At 68.9% G+C, this 18,076-nt stretch overlaps 4 pseudogenes; all 4 read left to right on the plus strand.

The window, feature by feature from the left end:
- Window positions 1-2,688: 2,688 nt before the first annotated feature.
- Window positions 2,689-2,808, plus strand: LOC148756908 (5S ribosomal RNA; annotated as a pseudogene).
- A 6,019-nt stretch (window positions 2,809-8,827) lies between these two features.
- On the plus strand, window positions 8,828-8,947 carry LOC148756909 (5S ribosomal RNA; annotated as a pseudogene).
- Window positions 8,948-14,969: 6,022 nt separating this feature from the next.
- LOC148756910 (5S ribosomal RNA) lies at window positions 14,970-15,089 on the plus strand (annotated as a pseudogene).
- A 2,050-nt stretch (window positions 15,090-17,139) lies between these two features.
- LOC148756911 (5S ribosomal RNA) lies at window positions 17,140-17,259 on the plus strand (annotated as a pseudogene).
- Window positions 17,260-18,076: the final 817 nt, after the last annotated feature.

Consider the following 18,076-nt stretch of genomic DNA (forward strand, 5'->3'; position numbering starts at 1 on the left):
TCCCTCTTACTCCTCCTCCCGTTCTGTCTGTCTGTCCCTGTCCTGCGGGGACTCTAGCCCCTCTGCCCGCACAAGAATGCAGGATTTGGCGAGGCCAAGAGGGAACACCAACAGAGCCACGGATAGGGGGCTCATAGCACCATGTCTCACGGGCGGCTGGCTTGGAGACTCGGCAAGCCGGAGCCGCCCGATCCCCAGCCTGCCGGCCGATTCTCTGCCGACCACAAGACCCACCAACCTACCGACCCACCAAGCCGGCCAACTGCAGTCCGCGCCCCTCTGCAATTTGCAGTCCACAATCCGCGCTTCCTAGCTTGGCCACCGCAGCTCTGCCGGTGGCCAATGGCCAACTGGCAACAGCTGATGGCCAAGCGGTCACAGCTGATATCCATGCAGCCCCCACGCAGCACCCCTCCACGCGAGGCCCAGAGCCTGGAAAGTGCTCTCTGCGAGTCTGTCCCCACAGTCCCCGTCTGTCTCTCTCCGCCTCTCTCTTGCTCCGTCTCTGGCCTTCTCTCATCCTCTCTCTCACCTCCCTGGGTCAGGAGAGGTGACGTGTAGCCAGTGAAGTGAACAGTGATCGGGCGGGACGCCGGTCGCTGACGAGGGGCGAGAACCCAGAAAGAAGGCTGTGTGAGGAAGGGTGGCGGCAGACTGGACGTGCTGCCCCCTGGTGGCGGGTGGCTCTCCCTGGCTTTGGGCCAGTGGGTGGGGCCGGCCAGGGCCAGGGCCTGGGTTGCACATCCCTAGGGTGGAGGGGACTGAGAGGACCCTGCGACCCCCTCGGTGGCCCTGAGAGGTGGGGACAGCACAGCAGCAAGGGGGGGTGTGCGGTTGTGGGGCTGGGGGGAGATGAGAGGGGTTGGGGTAGGGGGGCGGGGTAAAAGCCCTTCGGGGCCTGGGGAGGCCCAGGATGCCAGGGCGCCCAGACATATGTCACAGTCAGGGAAGTGACAGAGGCCCGTTAGAGCCACTGGGGGGCGCGAAGGGGCCTCGCTGCGGGCCAGGAGTAGCCCGTCGCCCACACCAGCGGCGTCCGGAGGAGGCGGGGAGCTGGCGGGAGGCGCTCGGGCAGACATGCTCGCCACCGGAGCGGCCCAGCAGCATGGTGCGCGCTCAGAAGCAGGTCGGGAGAAGGCTCTTGGAGTGCCGGGAGCCGGGTCCCAGCGCCTAAGGCCACACCACCCTGCACGCGCCAGATCTCGTCTGATCTCGGGAGCTAAGCAGGGAGGGGCCCGGTTAGTACTTGGATGGGAGACCGCCTGGGAATAGCTGCAGGCTTTTGCTCGCCTCTCCTTTTGCGCCGCGGCCCCGGCGTGGCTCCCTCCGAACCCCTGCCGCCCCTTGCCTCTCTGCAGCCGCCCAGCCAGCCGAAGGTCCCCCTGACCAGCAGAGGGTTAGCCGCCAGGCACTACAAGCTGGCAGCCCCGGCCGCACACCAGGCCCGTCGGCCAGGGCTCCCCCGCACACCCTCTTCTCAGTCCTCTTCAGTCCCGGAGGCTGTCATCTCGATCCCTTCGCCGACCTTCGATCGCCGCCACCGCCAACAGCGCTGCCCTCGCCCCCGCCGCCACCGCCAAATCCGCCGCCATCACCGCGCTCCCCACACCCCCCTCCAGCGCTGACCTCACCCCTGCCCCCGCCCTCGCCACCGCCATCGCTGTACTGCTTCAATCTCCCGCCTCTGCTCTCCCCTCCTCCGCCGCCAGCACCGCCCTCTTCCCCGCTACCGAAGCCGCCAACCCTCCCCGCGCCCAGCGCCCGCCGACACAGCCCCCAACGCTGCCGCTGCCTCCATCGCCGACCTCACAACCTTCCTGCGCCGCCGCCGCCGCCGCCGCCGCCATCGCTGCTCGCGATCAGCCCCCGCTTCTCCCGCCGCCGCCGCCGCAATCACCGCGCTCCCCACCCCCTCCGCCAGCGCTGCCCTCGCCCCCTCCCCCGCCCCCGCCGCCGCCATCGCCGTACTCCCTCAAACTCCCTCCTCTGCTCTCTCCCCCTTGGCCGCCAGCACCGCGCTCCCCATCCCCGCCGCCAGTGCTGCCCTGTTCCCCACCCCCGCCCCCGCCACCGCCATTGCCGCACTCCCTCAATCTCCCTCCTCTGCTCTCCCCGCCTCCAGCACCGCCATCTCCCCCGCCTCCGCCCCAGCCCCCGCCGCCGCCGCCACCATCGCCATACTCCCTCAATCTCCCGCCTCTGCTCTCCCGGCCTCCTCCGCCGCCGCCGCCGCCGCAGCCCCCCCCTCCGCAGCCGCCCAAGCCGCCGCCGCGGGGTCCTCCCACAACTCCCAAGCCCAGGGTTGCCTGCTGGTGCAGGCCTCCCCCAGCCTTGGGGGTGCGGTTGTTGGTAAACCTGGTGGCGGTAGGGGGGCGGGGTGTATGGCGGTCTGGGTCCGGGGAGTCCCAGGATGCCAGAGTTCCACGACTTCTGGCACCATCAGGGAAGTGGCAGTGTCCCATGGAGCCTCGGGTGGCGCGAAGGGGCCTCGCTGCCGGCCAGGAGTAGCCCGCCGCCCACGCCAGGGGCATTCGGAAGAGGCGGGGAGCCGGACTGGGGGGGGGACGCGGTGCTGGCAGAGCCGGCCAGCAGGTCGATGCTCGCCACCGGAGCCGCGCATCTGCATGGCGCGCGCTCACGAGGCAGGCCGGGAGCAGGCTCTTGGGGCGCGGGGAGCCGAGTCCCATCGTCTATGGCCGTACCACCCTGAACGCGCCCGATCTCCTCTGATCTCGGGAGCTAAGCAGGGAGGGGCCCGGTTAGTACTTGGATGGGAGACCGCCTGGGAATACCTGTAGGCTTTTGCTCGCCTCTCCTTTTGCGCCGCCGCCCCTGCGTGGCTCCCTCCGAACCCCTGCCGCCCCTTGCCCCTCTGCAGCCGCCCATCCAGCCGAAGGTCCCCCTGGCCAGAGGCCGGTCAGCCACCCGGCGCTACAAGCTGGCAGCCCCGGCCGCACACCAGGCCCGTCGGCCAGGGCTCACCCCCACACCCTCTTCTTAGTCCTCTTCGCTGAGGCAGGCAGTCAGCCAGCAGCAGTTAGCCGAGCCTGTGTCTCCGCCGGCAGGCACCTCTCCCCACACCCCCGCGCGCCCCCTCCCATCGCCCACAAGAGCCAGGAACCCTCCCTTCCCGCGGTGGCCCCAACACACAGGGTACAAAGAGCCGGGACAAAGCAGGGGACTGAGGGAGCAGCACCCCAACACACCGCACGCCCTCGGACTCCAGGAGAGACCACCACAAGGGGAAGTGCAGGCACGCAGGCACACAACACTCTCAACCAGGGTGCCTGTGGGCTGCCACTCTCCTCCCGCGGGGCGGGGGGGTTCCTGGGCGGGGCTCGGAGCCCACTGGCCCTCCCGCCCGGCCCGGGGGCTTCAAGGGTGACTTTCAATGCCCGGGCACTGCCTCCTTAGTGAAGCCCAGCCACGGGCATGACCACACTTCGGTTGAGAAGCTGCCACTTCAAAGCAGCGTCAGTGCGTCTGTCCCAGTCCGTGTGCCCGCTTGTGCGTCCCTCCCCCCTCCCCCACCCCATGTCTCTCTGGCTCTGTGACGTGCCTGTTGGGCTCTGGCTCTGGCTCAGGAGCTCTCTCCCCGCGTGCCAGCCCCCTCTTTCTCTGTCTCTGTCCATGTCTCTCTGTATGTCTAGGTACATACAGGTACATATAGGTGTATATTTCGATCTCGCTCCCTCTTTCTCCTCCTCCCGTTCTCTCTGTCGGTCCCTGTCCTGCGGGGACTCTAGTCCCTCTGCCCGCACAAGAAGGCAGGATATGGCGAGGCCAAGAGGGAACACCAACAGAGCCACGGATAGGGGGCTCATAGCACTATGTCTCACGGGCGGCTGGCTCGGAGCCACGGCAAGCCGGAGCCGCCCGATCCCCAACCTGTCGGCCGCTTCTCTGCCAACCCACCGACACACCGCCCGTCGACCCGCCAAGCGGGCCCACTGCAATCCGCGCCCCTCTGCAATTTGCAGTCCACCATCCGCGCTTCCTAACTTGGCCACCGCAGCTCCTCCGGTGGCCAGTGGCCAACTGGCAACAGCTGATGGCCAAGCGGTCACAGCTGATGACCATGCAGCCCCCAAGCAGCACCCCTCCACGCGAGGCCCAGAGCCTGGAGAGTGCTCTCTGCGAGTCTGTCCCCACAGTCCCCGTCTGTCTCTCTCCGCCTCTCTCTTGCTCCGTCTCTGGCCTTCTCTCATCCTCTCTCTCACCTCCCTGGGTCAGGAGAGGTGACGTGTAGCCAGTGAAGGGACCGGACATCGGGCGGGGCTCCGGTCGCTGACGAGGGTTCCAGGGCCCAGACTGAAGGCTTGTGACGAAGGGTGGCTGCAGACTGGAGATGCTGCACCCTGGTGGCGCGGGTGGCTCTCCCTGGCTTTGGGCCTGTGGATGGGTCCGGTCAGGGCCAGGGCCTGGGTTGCACGTCCCTAGGGCCGGAGGGGACTGAGAGGACCCTGCGACCCCCTCGGTGGCCCTGAGAGGTGGGGACAGCACAGCAGCAAGGGGGGTGTGCGGTTGTGGGGCTGGGGGAAGAAGAGAGGGGTTGGGGTAGGGGGGTGGGGTAAAAGCCCTTCGGGGCCTGGGGAGGCCCAGGATGCCAGGGCGCCCAGACATATGTCACAGTCATGGAAGTGACAGAGGCCCGTTAGAGCCACTGGGGGGCGCGAAGGGGCCTCGCTGCAGGCCAGGAGTAGCCCGTCGCCCACACCAGCGGCGTCCGGAGGAGGCGGGGAGCGGGCGGGAGGCGCTCAGGCAGACGTGCTCGCCACCCTAGCGGCCCAGCAGCACGGCGCGCGGTCAGAGGCAGGCCGGGAGCAGGCTCTTGGGGCGCGGGGAGCCGGGTCCCAGCGTCTACGGCCATACCACCCTGAACGCGCCCCATCTCCTCTGATCTCGGGAGCTAAGCAGGGAGGGGCCTGGTTAGTACTTGGATGGGAGACCGCCTGGGAATAGCTGCAGGCTTTTGCTCGCCTCTCCTTTTGCGCCGCCGCCCCGGCGTGGCTCCCTCCGAACCCCTGCCGCCCCTTGCCCCTCTGCAGCCGCCCAGGCAGCCGAAGGTCCCCCTGGCCAGAGGAGGGTCAGCCGCCCAGCAATACAAGCTCGCATCCCCGGCCGCACACCAGGCCTGTCGGCCAGGGCTCCCCCCCACTCCCTCTTCTTAGTGCTCTTCGCCGAGGCAGGCCGTCAGCCTGCAGCAGTCAGCCGCGTCTCGGTAGCCGCCGCCGCCACCGCCATCGCAGGGCTCCCTCTCGCTCCCCGACCCTGCCGCCGCCGCAACCCCCAACGCCCAAGCCCAGGGCTGCCTGCCGGCGCAGGCCTCCACCAGGCTCTCTCCATCCCAGGACGTGCCGGTGCTTTGCACCTCGGCCCGAGCCCAGGGGACGCCCATCCCTGCGCCTGCCCCCGGGACCCGACACACAGGATCGGCGTGTCCTCGGGCAAACGGGACGCCCACCCGCCCCGCCCCACCGGAGTCTTCTGTCTCCGCTGGCAGGCACCTCGCCCCACACCCCCGCGCGCCCCTCCCGTCTCCCACAAGAGCCAGGAGCCCTCCCTTCCCGCCGGCCACGGTGTCCCTGAAACACAGGGCACAAAGAGCCGGGACAAACCAGGGGACGGCGGGAGCAGCACCCCAACGCACCACGCGCCATCGACTCCAGGGGAGACCACCACAAGGGCAGAGCAGGCACGCAGGCGCACAACCCTCACAACCAGGGTGCCTGGGGGCTGCCACCCTCCTCCCGCGGGCGGGTGCCTGGGCGGGGCTCAGAGACCACAGGCCCTCCGGAGACCCTGGCGGCCCGCCCCGGAGGCTTCAATGGTGACTGCCAACGCCAGGGCAATGCCTCCTTAGCGGAGCCCAGCCCCGGGCACGACCACACTCCGGTGGAGGAGCTGCCACTTCAACACAGCCTCAGTGCGTCTGTAACAGTCCGTGTGCCCGCCTGTGCGTCCCTCACACCCTCCCCCACCCCATATCCGTCGGGCTCTGTGACGTGCCTGTTGGGCTCTGGCTCTGGCTCAGGAGCTCTCTCCCCGCGTGCCAGCCCCCTCTTTCTCTGTCTCTGTCCATGTCTCTCTGTATGTCTAGATACATACATGTACATATACGAGCATATTTCCATCTCGCTCCCTCTTACTCCTCCTCCCGTTCTGTCTGTCTGTCCCTGTCCTGCGGGGACTCTAGCCCCTCTGCCCGCACAAGAATGCAGGATTTGGCGAGGCCAAGAGGGAACACCAACAGAGCCACGGATAGGGGGCTCATAGCACCATGTCTCACGGGCGGCTGGCTTGGAGACTCGGCAAGCCGGAGCCGCCCGATCCCCAGCCTGCCGGCCGATTCTCTGCCGACCACAAGACCCACCAACCTACCGACCCACCAAGCCGGCCAACTGCAGTCCGCGCCCCTCTGCAATTTGCAGTCCACAATCCGCGCTTCCTAGCTTGGCCACCGCAGCTCTGCCGGTGGCCAATGGCCAACTGGCAACAGCTGATGGCCAAGCGGTCACAGCTGATATCCATGCAGCCCCCACGCAGCACCCCTCCACGCGAGGCCCAGAGCCTGGAAAGTGCTCTCTGCGAGTCTGTCCCCACAGTCCCCGTCTGTCTCTCTCCGCCTCTCTCTTGCTCCGTCTCTGGCCTTCTCTCATCCTCTCTCTCACCTCCCTGGGTCAGGAGAGGTGACGTGTAGCCAGTGAAGTGAACAGTGATCGGGCGGGACGCCGGTCGCTGACGAGGGGCGAGAACCCAGAAAGAAGGCTGTGTGAGGAAGGGTGGCGGCAGACTGGACGTGCTGCCCCCTGGTGGCGGGTGGCTCTCCCTGGCTTTGGGCCAGTGGGTGGGGCCGGCCAGGGCCAGGGCCTGGGTTGCACATCCCTAGGGTGGAGGGGACTGAGAGGACCCTGCGACCCCCTCGGTGGCCCTGAGAGGTGGGGACAGCACAGCAGCAAGGGGGGGTGTGCGGTTGTGGGGCTGGGGGGAGATGAGAGGGGTTGGGGTAGGGGGGCGGGGTAAAAGCCCTTCGGGGCCTGGGGAGGCCCAGGATGCCAGGGCGCCCAGACATATGTCACAGTCAGGGAAGTGACAGAGGCCCGTTAGAGCCACTGGGGGGCGCGAAGGGGCCTCGCTGCGGGCCAGGAGTAGCCCGTCGCCCACACCAGCGGCGTCCGGAGGAGGCGGGGAGCTGGCGGGAGGCGCTCGGGCAGACATGCTCGCCACCGGAGCGGCCCAGCAGCATGGTGCGCGCTCAGAAGCAGGTCGGGAGAAGGCTCTTGGAGTGCCGGGAGCCGGGTCCCAGCGCCTAAGGCCACACCACCCTGCACGCGCCAGATCTCGTCTGATCTCGGGAGCTAAGCAGGGAGGGGCCCGGTTAGTACTTGGATGGGAGACCGCCTGGGAATAGCTGCAGGCTTTTGCTCGCCTCTCCTTTTGCGCCGCGGCCCCGGCGTGGCTCCCTCCGAACCCCTGCCGCCCCTTGCCTCTCTGCAGCCGCCCAGCCAGCCGAAGGTCCCCCTGACCAGCAGAGGGTTAGCCGCCAGGCACTACAAGCTGGCAGCCCCGGCCGCACACCAGGCCCGTCGGCCAGGGCTCCCCCGCACACCCTCTTCTCAGTCCTCTTCAGTCCCGGAGGCTGTCATCTCGATCCCTTCGCCGACCTTCGATCGCCGCCACCGCCAACAGCGCTGCCCTCGCCCCCGCCGCCACCGCCAAATCCGCCGCCATCACCGCGCTCCCCACACCCCCCTCCAGCGCTGACCTCACCCCTGCCCCCGCCCTCGCCACCGCCATCGCTGTACTGCTTCAATCTCCCGCCTCTGCTCTCCCCTCCTCCGCCGCCAGCACCGCCCTCTTCCCCGCTACCGAAGCCGCCAACCCTCCCCGCGCCCAGCGCCCGCCGACACAGCCCCCAACGCTGCCGCTGCCTCCATCGCCGACCTCACAACCTTCCTGCGCCGCCGCCGCCGCCGCCGCCGCCATCGCTGCTCGCGATCAGCCCCCGCTTCTCCCGCCGCCGCCGCCGCAATCACCGCGCTCCCCACCCCCTCCGCCAGCGCTGCCCTCGCCCCCTCCCCCGCCCCCGCCGCCGCCATCGCCGTACTCCCTCAAACTCCCTCCTCTGCTCTCTCCCCCTTGGCCGCCAGCACCGCGCTCCCCATCCCCGCCGCCAGTGCTGCCCTGTTCCCCACCCCCGCCCCCGCCACCGCCATTGCCGCACTCCCTCAATCTCCCTCCTCTGCTCTCCCCGCCTCCAGCACCGCCATCTCCCCCGCCTCCGCCCCAGCCCCCGCCGCCGCCGCCACCATCGCCATACTCCCTCAATCTCCCGCCTCTGCTCTCCCGGCCTCCTCCGCCGCCGCCGCCGCCGCAGCCCCCCCCTCCGCAGCCGCCCAAGCCGCCGCCGCGGGGTCCTCCCACAACTCCCAAGCCCAGGGTTGCCTGCTGGTGCAGGCCTCCCCCAGCCTTGGGGGTGCGGTTGTTGGTAAACCTGGTGGCGGTAGGGGGGCGGGGTGTATGGCGGTCTGGGTCCGGGGAGTCCCAGGATGCCAGAGTTCCACGACTTCTGGCACCATCAGGGAAGTGGCAGTGTCCCATGGAGCCTCGGGTGGCGCGAAGGGGCCTCGCTGCCGGCCAGGAGTAGCCCGCCGCCCACGCCAGGGGCATTCGGAAGAGGCGGGGAGCCGGACTGGGGGGGGGACGCGGTGCTGGCAGAGCCGGCCAGCAGGTCGATGCTCGCCACCGGAGCCGCGCATCTGCATGGCGCGCGCTCACGAGGCAGGCCGGGAGCAGGCTCTTGGGGCGCGGGGAGCCGAGTCCCATCGTCTATGGCCGTACCACCCTGAACGCGCCCGATCTCCTCTGATCTCGGGAGCTAAGCAGGGAGGGGCCCGGTTAGTGCTTGGATGGGAGACCGCCTGGGAATACCTGTAGGCTTTTGCTCGCCTCTCCTTTTGCGCCGCCGCCCCTGCGTGGCTCCCTCCGAACCCCTGCCGCCCCTTGCCCCTCTGCAGCCGCCCATCCAGCCGAAGGTCCCCCTGGCCAGAGGCCGGTCAGCCACCCGGCGCTACAAGCTGGCAGCCCCGGCCGCACACCAGGCCCGTCGGCCAGGGCTCACCCCCACACCCTCTTCTTAGTCCTCTTCGCTGAGGCAGGCAGTCAGCCAGCAGCAGTTAGCCGAGCCTGTGTCTCCGCCGGCAGGCACCTCTCCCCACACCCCCGCGCGCCCCCTCCCATCGCCCACAAGAGCCAGGAACCCTCCCTTCCCGCGGTGGCCCCAACACACAGGGTACAAAGAGCCGGGACAAAGCAGGGGACTGAGGGAGCAGCACCCCAACACACCGCACGCCCTCGGACTCCAGGAGAGACCACCACAAGGGGAAGTGCAGGCACGCAGGCACACAACACTCTCAACCAGGGTGCCTGTGGGCTGCCACTCTCCTCCCGCGGGGCGGGGGGGTTCCTGGGCGGGGCTCGGAGCCCACTGGCCCTCCCGCCCGGCCCGGGGGCTTCAAGGGTGACTTTCAATGCCCGGGCACTGCCTCCTTAGTGAAGCCCAGCCACGGGCATGACCACACTTCGGTTGAGAAGCTGCCACTTCAAAGCAGCGTCAGTGCGTCTGTCCCAGTCCGTGTGCCCGCTTGTGCGTCCCTCCCCCCTCCCCCACCCCATGTCTCTCTGGCTCTGTGACGTGCCTGTTGGGCTCTGGCTCTGGCTCAGGAGCTCTCTCCCCGCGTGCCAGCCCCCTCTTTCTCTGTCTCTGTCCATGTCTCTCTGTATGTCTAGGTACATACAGGTACATATAGGTGTATATTTCGATCTCGCTCCCTCTTTCTCCTCCTCCCGTTCTCTCTGTCGGTCCCTGTCCTGCGGGGACTCTAGTCCCTCTGCCCGCACAAGAAGGCAGGATATGGCGAGGCCAAGAGGGAACACCAACAGAGCCACGGATAGGGGGCTCATAGCACTATGTCTCACGGGCGGCTGGCTCGGAGCCACGGCAAGCCGGAGCCGCCCGATCCCCAACCTGTCGGCCGCTTCTCTGCCAACCCACCGACACACCGCCCGTCGACCCGCCAAGCGGGCCCACTGCAATCCGCGCCCCTCTGCAATTTGCAGTCCACCATCCGCGCTTCCTAACTTGGCCACCGCAGCTCCTCCGGTGGCCAGTGGCCAACTGGCAACAGCTGATGGCCAAGCGGTCACAGCTGATGACCATGCAGCCCCCAAGCAGCACCCCTCCACGCGAGGCCCAGAGCCTGGAGAGTGCTCTCTGCGAGTCTGTCCCCACAGTCCCCGTCTGTCTCTCTCCGCCTCTCTCTTGCTCCGTCTCTGGCCTTCTCTCATCCTCTCTCTCACCTCCCTGGGTCAGGAGAGGTGACGTGTAGCCAGTGAAGGGACCGGACATCGGGCGGGGCTCCGGTCGCTGACGAGGGTTCCAGGGCCCAGACTGAAGGCTTGTGACGAAGGGTGGCTGCAGACTGGAGATGCTGCACCCTGGTGGCGCGGGTGGCTCTCCCTGGCTTTGGGCCTGTGGATGGGTCCGGTCAGGGCCAGGGCCTGGGTTGCACGTCCCTAGGGCCGGAGGGGACTGAGAGGACCCTGCGACCCCCTCGGTGGCCCTGAGAGGTGGGGACAGCACAGCAGCAAGGGGGGTGTGCGGTTGTGGGGCTGGGGGAAGAAGAGAGGGGTTGGGGTAGGGGGGTGGGGTAAAAGCCCTTCGGGGCCTGGGGAGGCCCAGGATGCCAGGGCGCCCAGACATATGTCACAGTCATGGAAGTGACAGAGGCCCGTTAGAGCCACTGGGGGGCGCGAAGGGGCCTCGCTGCGGGCCAGGAGTAGCCCGTCGCCCACACCAGCGGCGTCCGGAGGAGGCGGGGAGCGGGCGGGAGGCGCTCAGGCAGACGTGCTCGCCACCCTAGCGGCCCAGCAGCACGGCGCGCGGTCAGAGGCAGGCCGGGAGCAGGCTCTTGGGGCGCGGGGAGCCGGGTCCCAGCGTCTACGGCCATACCACCCTGAACGCGCCCCATCTCCTCTGATCTCGGGAGCTAAGCAGGGAGGGGCCTGGTTAGTACTTGGATGGGAGACCGCCTGGGAATAGCTGCAGGCTTTTGCTCGCCTCTCCTTTTGCGCCGCCGCCCCGGCGTGGCTCCCTCCGAACCCCTGCCGCCCCTTGCCCCTCTGCAGCCGCCCAGGCAGCCGAAGGTCCCCCTGGCCAGAGGAGGGTCAGCCGCCCAGCAATACAAGCTCGCATCCCCGGCCGCACACCAGGCCTGTCGGCCAGGGCTCCCCCCCACTCCCTCTTCTTAGTGCTCTTCGCCGAGGCAGGCCGTCAGCCTGCAGCAGTCAGCCGCGTCTCGGTAGCCGCCGCCGCCACCGCCATCGCAGGGCTCCCTCTCGCTCCCCGACCCTGCCGCCGCCGCAACCCCCAACGCCCAAGCCCAGGGCTGCCTGCCGGCGCAGGCCTCCACCAGGCTCTCTCCATCCCAGGACGTGCCGGTGCTTTGCACCTCGGCCCGAGCCCAGGGGACGCCCATCCCTGCGCCTGCCCCCGGGACCCGACACACAGGATCGGCGTGTCCTCGGGCAAACGGGACGCCCACCCGCCCCGCCCCACCGGAGTCTTCTGTCTCCGCTGGCAGGCACCTCGCCCCACACCCCCGCGCGCCCCTCCCGTCTCCCACAAGAGCCAGGAGCCCTCCCTTCCCGCCGGCCACGGTGTCCCTGAAACACAGGGCACAAAGAGCCGGGACAAACCAGGGGACGGCGGGAGCAGCACCCCAACGCACCACGCGCCATCGACTCCAGGGGAGACCACCACAAGGGCAGAGCAGGCACGCAGGCGCACAACCCTCACAACCAGGGTGCCTGGGGGCTGCCACCCTCCTCCCGCGGGCGGGTGCCTGGGCGGGGCTCAGAGACCACAGGCCCTCCGGAGACCCTGGCGGCCCGCCCCGGAGGCTTCAATGGTGACTGCCAACGCCAGGGCAATGCCTCCTTAGCGGAGCCCAGCCCCGGGCACGACCACACTCCGGTGGAGGAGCTGCCACTTCAACACAGCCTCAGTGCGTCTGTAACAGTCCGTGTGCCCGCCTGTGCGTCCCTCACACCCTCCCCCACCCCATATCCGTCGGGCTCTGTGACGTGCCTGTTGGGCTCTGGCTCTGGCTCAGGAGCTCTCTCCCCGCGTGCCAGCCCCCTCTTTCTCTGTCTCTGTCCATGTCTCTCTGTATGTCTAGATACATACATGTACATATACGAGCATATTTCCATCTCGCTCCCTCTTACTCCTCCTCCCGTTCTGTCTGTCTGTCCCTGTCCTGCGGGGACTCTAGCCCCTCTGCCCGCACAAGAATGCAGGATTTGGCGAGGCCAAGAGGGAACACCAACAGAGCCACGGATAGGGGGCTCATAGCACCATGTCTCACGGGCGGCTGGCTTGGAGACTCGGCAAGCCGGAGCCGCCCGATCCCCAGCCTGCCGGCCGATTCTCTGCCGACCACAAGACCCACCAACCTACCGACCCACCAAGCCGGCCAACTGCAGTCCGCGCCCCTCTGCAATTTGCAGTCCACAATCCGCGCTTCCTAGCTTGGCCACCGCAGCTCTGCCGGTGGCCAATGGCCAACTGGCAACAGCTGATGGCCAAGCGGTCACAGCTGATATCCATGCAGCCCCCACGCAGCACCCCTCCACGCGAGGCCCAGAGCCTGGAAAGTGCTCTCTGCGAGTCTGTCCCCACAGTCCCCGTCTGTCTCTCTCCGCCTCTCTCTTGCTCCGTCTCTGGCCTTCTCTCATCCTCTCTCTCACCTCCCTGGGTCAGGAGAGGTGACGTGTAGCCAGTGAAGTGAACAGTGATCGGGCGGGACGCCGGTCGCTGACGAGGGGCGAGAACCCAGAAAGAAGGCTGTGTGAGGAAGGGTGGCGGCAGACTGGACGTGCTGCCCCCTGGTGGCGGGTGGCTCTCCCTGGCTTTGGGCCAGTGGGTGGGGCCGGCCAGGGCCAGGGCCTGGGTTGAACATCCCTAGGGTGGAGGGGACTGAGAGGACCCTGCGACCCCCTCGGTGGCCCTGAGAGGTGGGGACAGCACAGCAGCAAGGGGGGGTGTGCGGTTGTGGGGCTGGGGGGAGATGAGAGGGGTTGGGGTAGGGGGGCGGGGTAAAAGCCCTTCGGGGCCTGGGGAGGCCCAGGATGCCAGGGCGCCCAGACATATGTCACAGTCAGGGAAGTGACAGAGGCCCGTTAGAGCCACTGGGGGGCGCGAAGGGGCCTCGCTGCGGGCCAGGAGTAGCCCGTCGCCCACACCAGCGGCGTTCGGAGGAGGCGGGGAGCTGGCGGGAGGCGCTCGGGCAGACATGCTCGCCACCGGAGCGGCCCAGCAGCATGGTGCGCGCTCAGAAGCAGGTCGGGAGCAGGCTCTTGGAGTGCCGGGAGCCGGGTCCCAGCGCCTAAGGCCACACCACCCTGCACGCGCCAGATCTCGTCTGATCTCGGGAGCTAAGCAGGGAGGGGCCCGGTTAGTACTTGGATGGGAGACCGCCTGGGAATAGCTGCAGGCTTTTGCTCGCCTCTCCTTTTGCGCCGCGGCCCCGGCGTGGCTCCCTCCGAACCCCTGCCGCCCCTTGCCTCTCTGCAGCCGCCCAGCCAGCCGAAGGTCCCCCTGACCAGCAGAGGGTTAGCCGCCAGGCACTACAAGCTGGCAGCCCCGGCCGCACACCAGGCCCGTCGGCCAGGGCTCCCCCGCACACCCTCTTCTCAGTCCTCTTCAGTCCCGGAGGCTGTCATCTCGATCCCTTCGCCGACCTTCGATCGCCGCCACCGCCAACAGCGCTGCCCTCGCCCCCGCCGCCACCGCCAAATCCGCCGCCATCACCGCGCTCCCCACACCCCCCTCCAGCGCTGACCTCACCCCTGCCCCGGCCCTCGCCACCGCCATCGCTGTACTGCTTCAATCTCCCGCCTCTGCTCTCCCCTCCTCCGCCGCCAGCACCGCCCTCTTCCCCGCTACCGCCGCCGCCGGCGCCAACCCTCCCCGCGCCCAGCGCCCGCCGACACAGCCCCCAACGCTGCCGCCGCCTCCATCGCCGACCTCGCAACCCTCCCGCGCCGCTGCCGCCGACGCCGCCAACGCTGCTCGCGATCAGCCCCCGCTTCTCCCGCCGCCGCCGCGATCACCGCGCTCCCCACCCCCTCCGCCAGCGCTGCCCTCGCCCCCTCCCCCGCCCCCGCCGCCGCCATCGCCGTACTCCCTCAAACTCCCTCCTCTGCTCTCCCCACCTCGGCCGCCAGCACCGCGCTCCCCATCCCCGCCGCCAGTGCTGCCCTGTTCCCCACCCCCGCCCCCGCCGCCGCCATTGCCGCACTCCCTCAATCTCCCTCCTCTGCTCTCCCCGCCTCCAGCACCGCCATCTCCCCCGCCTCCGCCCCAGCCCCCGCCGCCGCCGCCGCCACCATCGCCATACTCCCTCAATCTCCCGCCTCTGCTCTCCCGGCCTCCTCCGCCCCCGCCGCCGCCGCCGCCCCCCCCTCCGCAGCCGCCCAAGCCGCCGCCGCGGGGTCCTCCCACAACTCCCAAGCCCAGGGTTGCCTGCTGGTGCAGGCCTCCCCCAGCCTTGGGGGTGCGGTTGTTGGTAAACCTGGTGGCGGTAGGGGGGCGGGGTGTATGGCGGTCTGGGTCCGGGGAGTCCCAGGATGCCAGAGTTCCACGAATTCTGGCACCATCAGGGAAGTGGCAGTGTCCCATGGAGCCTCGGGTGGCGCGAAGGGGCCTCGCTGCCGGCCAGGAGTAGCCCGCCGCCCACGCCTGGGGCATTCGGAAGAGGCGGGGAGCCGGACTGGGAGGGGGACGCGGTGCTGGCAGAGCCGGCCAGCAGGTCGATGCTCGCCACCGGAGCCGCGCATCTGCATGGCGCGCGCTCACGAGGCAGGCCGGGAGCAGGCTCTTGGGGCGCGGGGAGCCGAGTCCCATCGTCTATGGCCGTACCACCCTGAACGCGCCCGATCTCCTCTGATCTCGGGAGCTAAGCAGGGAGGGGCCTGGTTAGTGCTTGGATGGGAGACCGCCTGGGAATACCTGTAGGCTTTTGCTCGCCTCTCCTTTTGCGCCGCCGCCCCTGCGTGGCTCCCTCCGAACCCCTGCCGCCCCTTGCCCCTCTGCAGCCGCCCATCCAGCCGAAGGTCCCCCTGGCCAGAGGCCGGTCAGCCACCCGGCGCTACAAGCTGGCAGCCCCGGCCGCACACCAGGCCCGTCGGCCAGGGCTCACCCCCACACCCTCTTCTTAGTCCTCTTCGCCGAGGCAGGCAGTCAGCCAGCAGCAGTTAGCCGAGCCTGTGTCTCCGCCGGCAGGCACCTCTCCCCACACCCCCGCGCGCCCCCTCCCATCGCCCACAAGAGCCAGGAACCCTCCCTTCCCGCAGTGGCCCCAACACACAGGGTACAAAGAGCCGGGACAAAGCAGGGGACTGAGGGAGCAGCACCCCAACACACCGCACGCCCTCGGACTCCAGGAGAGACCACCACAAGGGGAAGTGCAGGCACGCAGGCACACAACACTCTCAACCAGGGTGCCTGTGGGCTGCCACTCTCCTCCCGCGGGGCGGGGGGTTCCTGGGCGGGGCTCGGAGCCCACTGGCCCTCCCGCCCGGCCCGGGGGCTTCAAGGGTGACTTTCAATGCCCGGGCACTGCCTCCTTAGTGGAGCCCAGCCACGGGCATGACCACACTTCGGTTGAGAAGCTGCCACTTCAAAGCAGCGTCAGTGCGTCTGTCCCAGTCCGTGTGCCCGCTTGTGCGTCCCTCCCCCCTCCCCCACCCCATGTCTCTCTGGCTCTGTGACGTGCCTGTTGGGCTCTGGCTCTGGCTCAGGAGCTCTCTCCCCGCGTGCCAGCCCCCTCTTTCTCTGTCTCTGTCCATGTCTCTCTGTATGTCTAGGTACATACAGGTACATATAGGTGTATATTTCGATCTCGCTCCCTCTTTCTCCTCCTCCCGTTCTCTCTGTCGGTCCCTGTCCTGCGGGGACTCTAGTCCCTCTGCCCGCACAAGAACGCAGGATATGGCGAGGCCAAGAGGGAACACCAACAGAGCCACGGATAGGGGGCTCATAGCACTATGTCTCACGGGCGGCTGGCTCGGAGACACGGCAAGCCGGAGCCGCCCGATCCCCAACCTGTCGGCCGCTTCTCTGCCAACCCACCGACACACCGCCCGTCGACCCGCCAAGCGGGCCCACTGCAATCCGCGCCCCTCTGCAATTTGCAGTCCACCATCCGCGCTTCCTAGCTTGGCCACCGCAGCTCCTCCGGTGGCCAGTGGCCAATTGGCAACAGCTGATGGCCAAGCGGTCACAGCTGATGACCATGCAGCCCCCAAGCAGCACCCCTCCACGCGAGGCCCAGAGCCTGGAGAGTGCTCTCTGCGAGTCTGTCCCCACAGTCCCCGTCTGTCTCTCTCCGCCTCTCTCTTGCTCCGTCTCTGGCCTTCTCTCATCCTCTCTCTCACCTCCCTGGGTCAGGAGAGGTGACGTGTAGCCAGTGAAGGGACCGGACATCGGGCGGGGCTCCGGTCGCTGACGAGGGTTCCAGGGCCCAGACTGAAGGCTTGTGACGAAGGGTGGCTGCAGACTGGAGATGCTGCACCCTGGTGGCGCGGGTGGCTCTCCCTGGCTTTGGGCCTGTGGATGGGTCCGGTCAGGGCCAGGGCCTGGGTTGCACGTCCCTAGGGCCGGAGGGGACTGAGAGGACCCTGCGACCCCCTCGGTGGCCCTGAGAGGTGGGGACAGCACAGCAGCAAGGGGGGTGTGCGGTTGTGTGGCTGGGGGGAGATTTGAGGGGTTGGGGTAGGGGGACGGGGTAAAAGCCCTTCGGGGCCTGGGGAGGCCCAGGATGCCAGGGCGCCCAGACATATGTCACAGTCAGGGAAGTGACAGAGGCCCGTGGAGCCACTGGGGGGCGCGAAGGTGCCTCGCTGCGGGCCAGGAGTAGCCCGTCGCCCACACCAGCGGCGTCCGGAGGAGGCGGGGAGCGGGCGGGAGCCGCTCAGGCAGACGTGCTCGCCACCCTAGCGGCCCAGCAGCACGGCGCGCGCGGTCAGAGGCAGGCCGGGAGCAGGCTCTTGGGGCGCGGGGAGCCGGGTCCCAGCGTCTAGGGCCATACCACCCTGAACGCGCCCGATCTCCTCTGATCTCGGGAGCTAAGCAGGGCGGGGCCTGGTTAGTACTTGGATGGGAGACCGCCTGGGAATAGCTGCAGGCTTTTGCTCGCCTCTCCTTTTGCGCCGCCGCCCCGGCGTGGCTCCCTCCGAACCCCTGCCGCACCTTGCCCCTCTGCAGCCGCCCAGGCAGCCGAAGGTCCCCCTGGCCAGAGGAGGGTCAGTCGCCCAGCACTACAAGCTCGCATCCCCGGCCGCACACCAGGCCTGTCGGCCAGGGCTCCCCCCCACTCCCTCTTCTTAGTGCTCTTCGCCAAGGCAGGCCCTCAGCCTGCAGCAGTCAGCCGCCTCTCGGTCGCCGCCACCGCCATCGCAGGGCTCCCTCTCGCTCCCCGACCCTGCCGCCGCCGCAACCCCCAACGCCCAAGCCCAGGGCTGCCTGCCGGCGCAGGCCTCCACCAGGCTCTCTCCATCCCAGGACGTGCCGGTGCTTTGCACCTCTCCCCGAGCCCAGGGCACGCCCATCCCTGCGCCTGCCCTCGGGTCCCGACACACACGATCGGCGTGACCTCGGGCAAACGGGACGCCCACACGCCCCGCCCCACCGGAGTCTTCTGTCTCCGCTGGCAGGCACCTCGCCCCACACCCCCGCGCGCCCCTCCCGTCTCCCACAAGAGCCAGGAGCCCTCCCTTCCCGCCGGCCACGGTGTCCCTGAAACACAGGGCACAAAGAGCCGGGACAAACCAGGGGACGGCGGGAGCAGCACCCCAACACACCACGCGACATCGACTCCAGGGGAGACCACCACAAGGGCAGAGCAGGCACGCAGGCACACAACCCTCACAACCAGGGTGCCTGGGGGCTGCCACCCTCCTCCCGCGGGCGGGTGCCTGGGCGGGGCTCAGAGACCACAGGCCCTCCGGAGAC

Source organism: Rhinolophus sinicus, chromosome 10 (assembly GCF_057876585.1).
Source record: "Rhinolophus sinicus isolate RSI-liver-muscle chromosome 10, RSI-T2T, whole genome shotgun sequence".
Classification (NCBI taxonomy): Eukaryota; Metazoa; Chordata; class Mammalia; order Chiroptera; family Rhinolophidae; genus Rhinolophus; species Rhinolophus sinicus.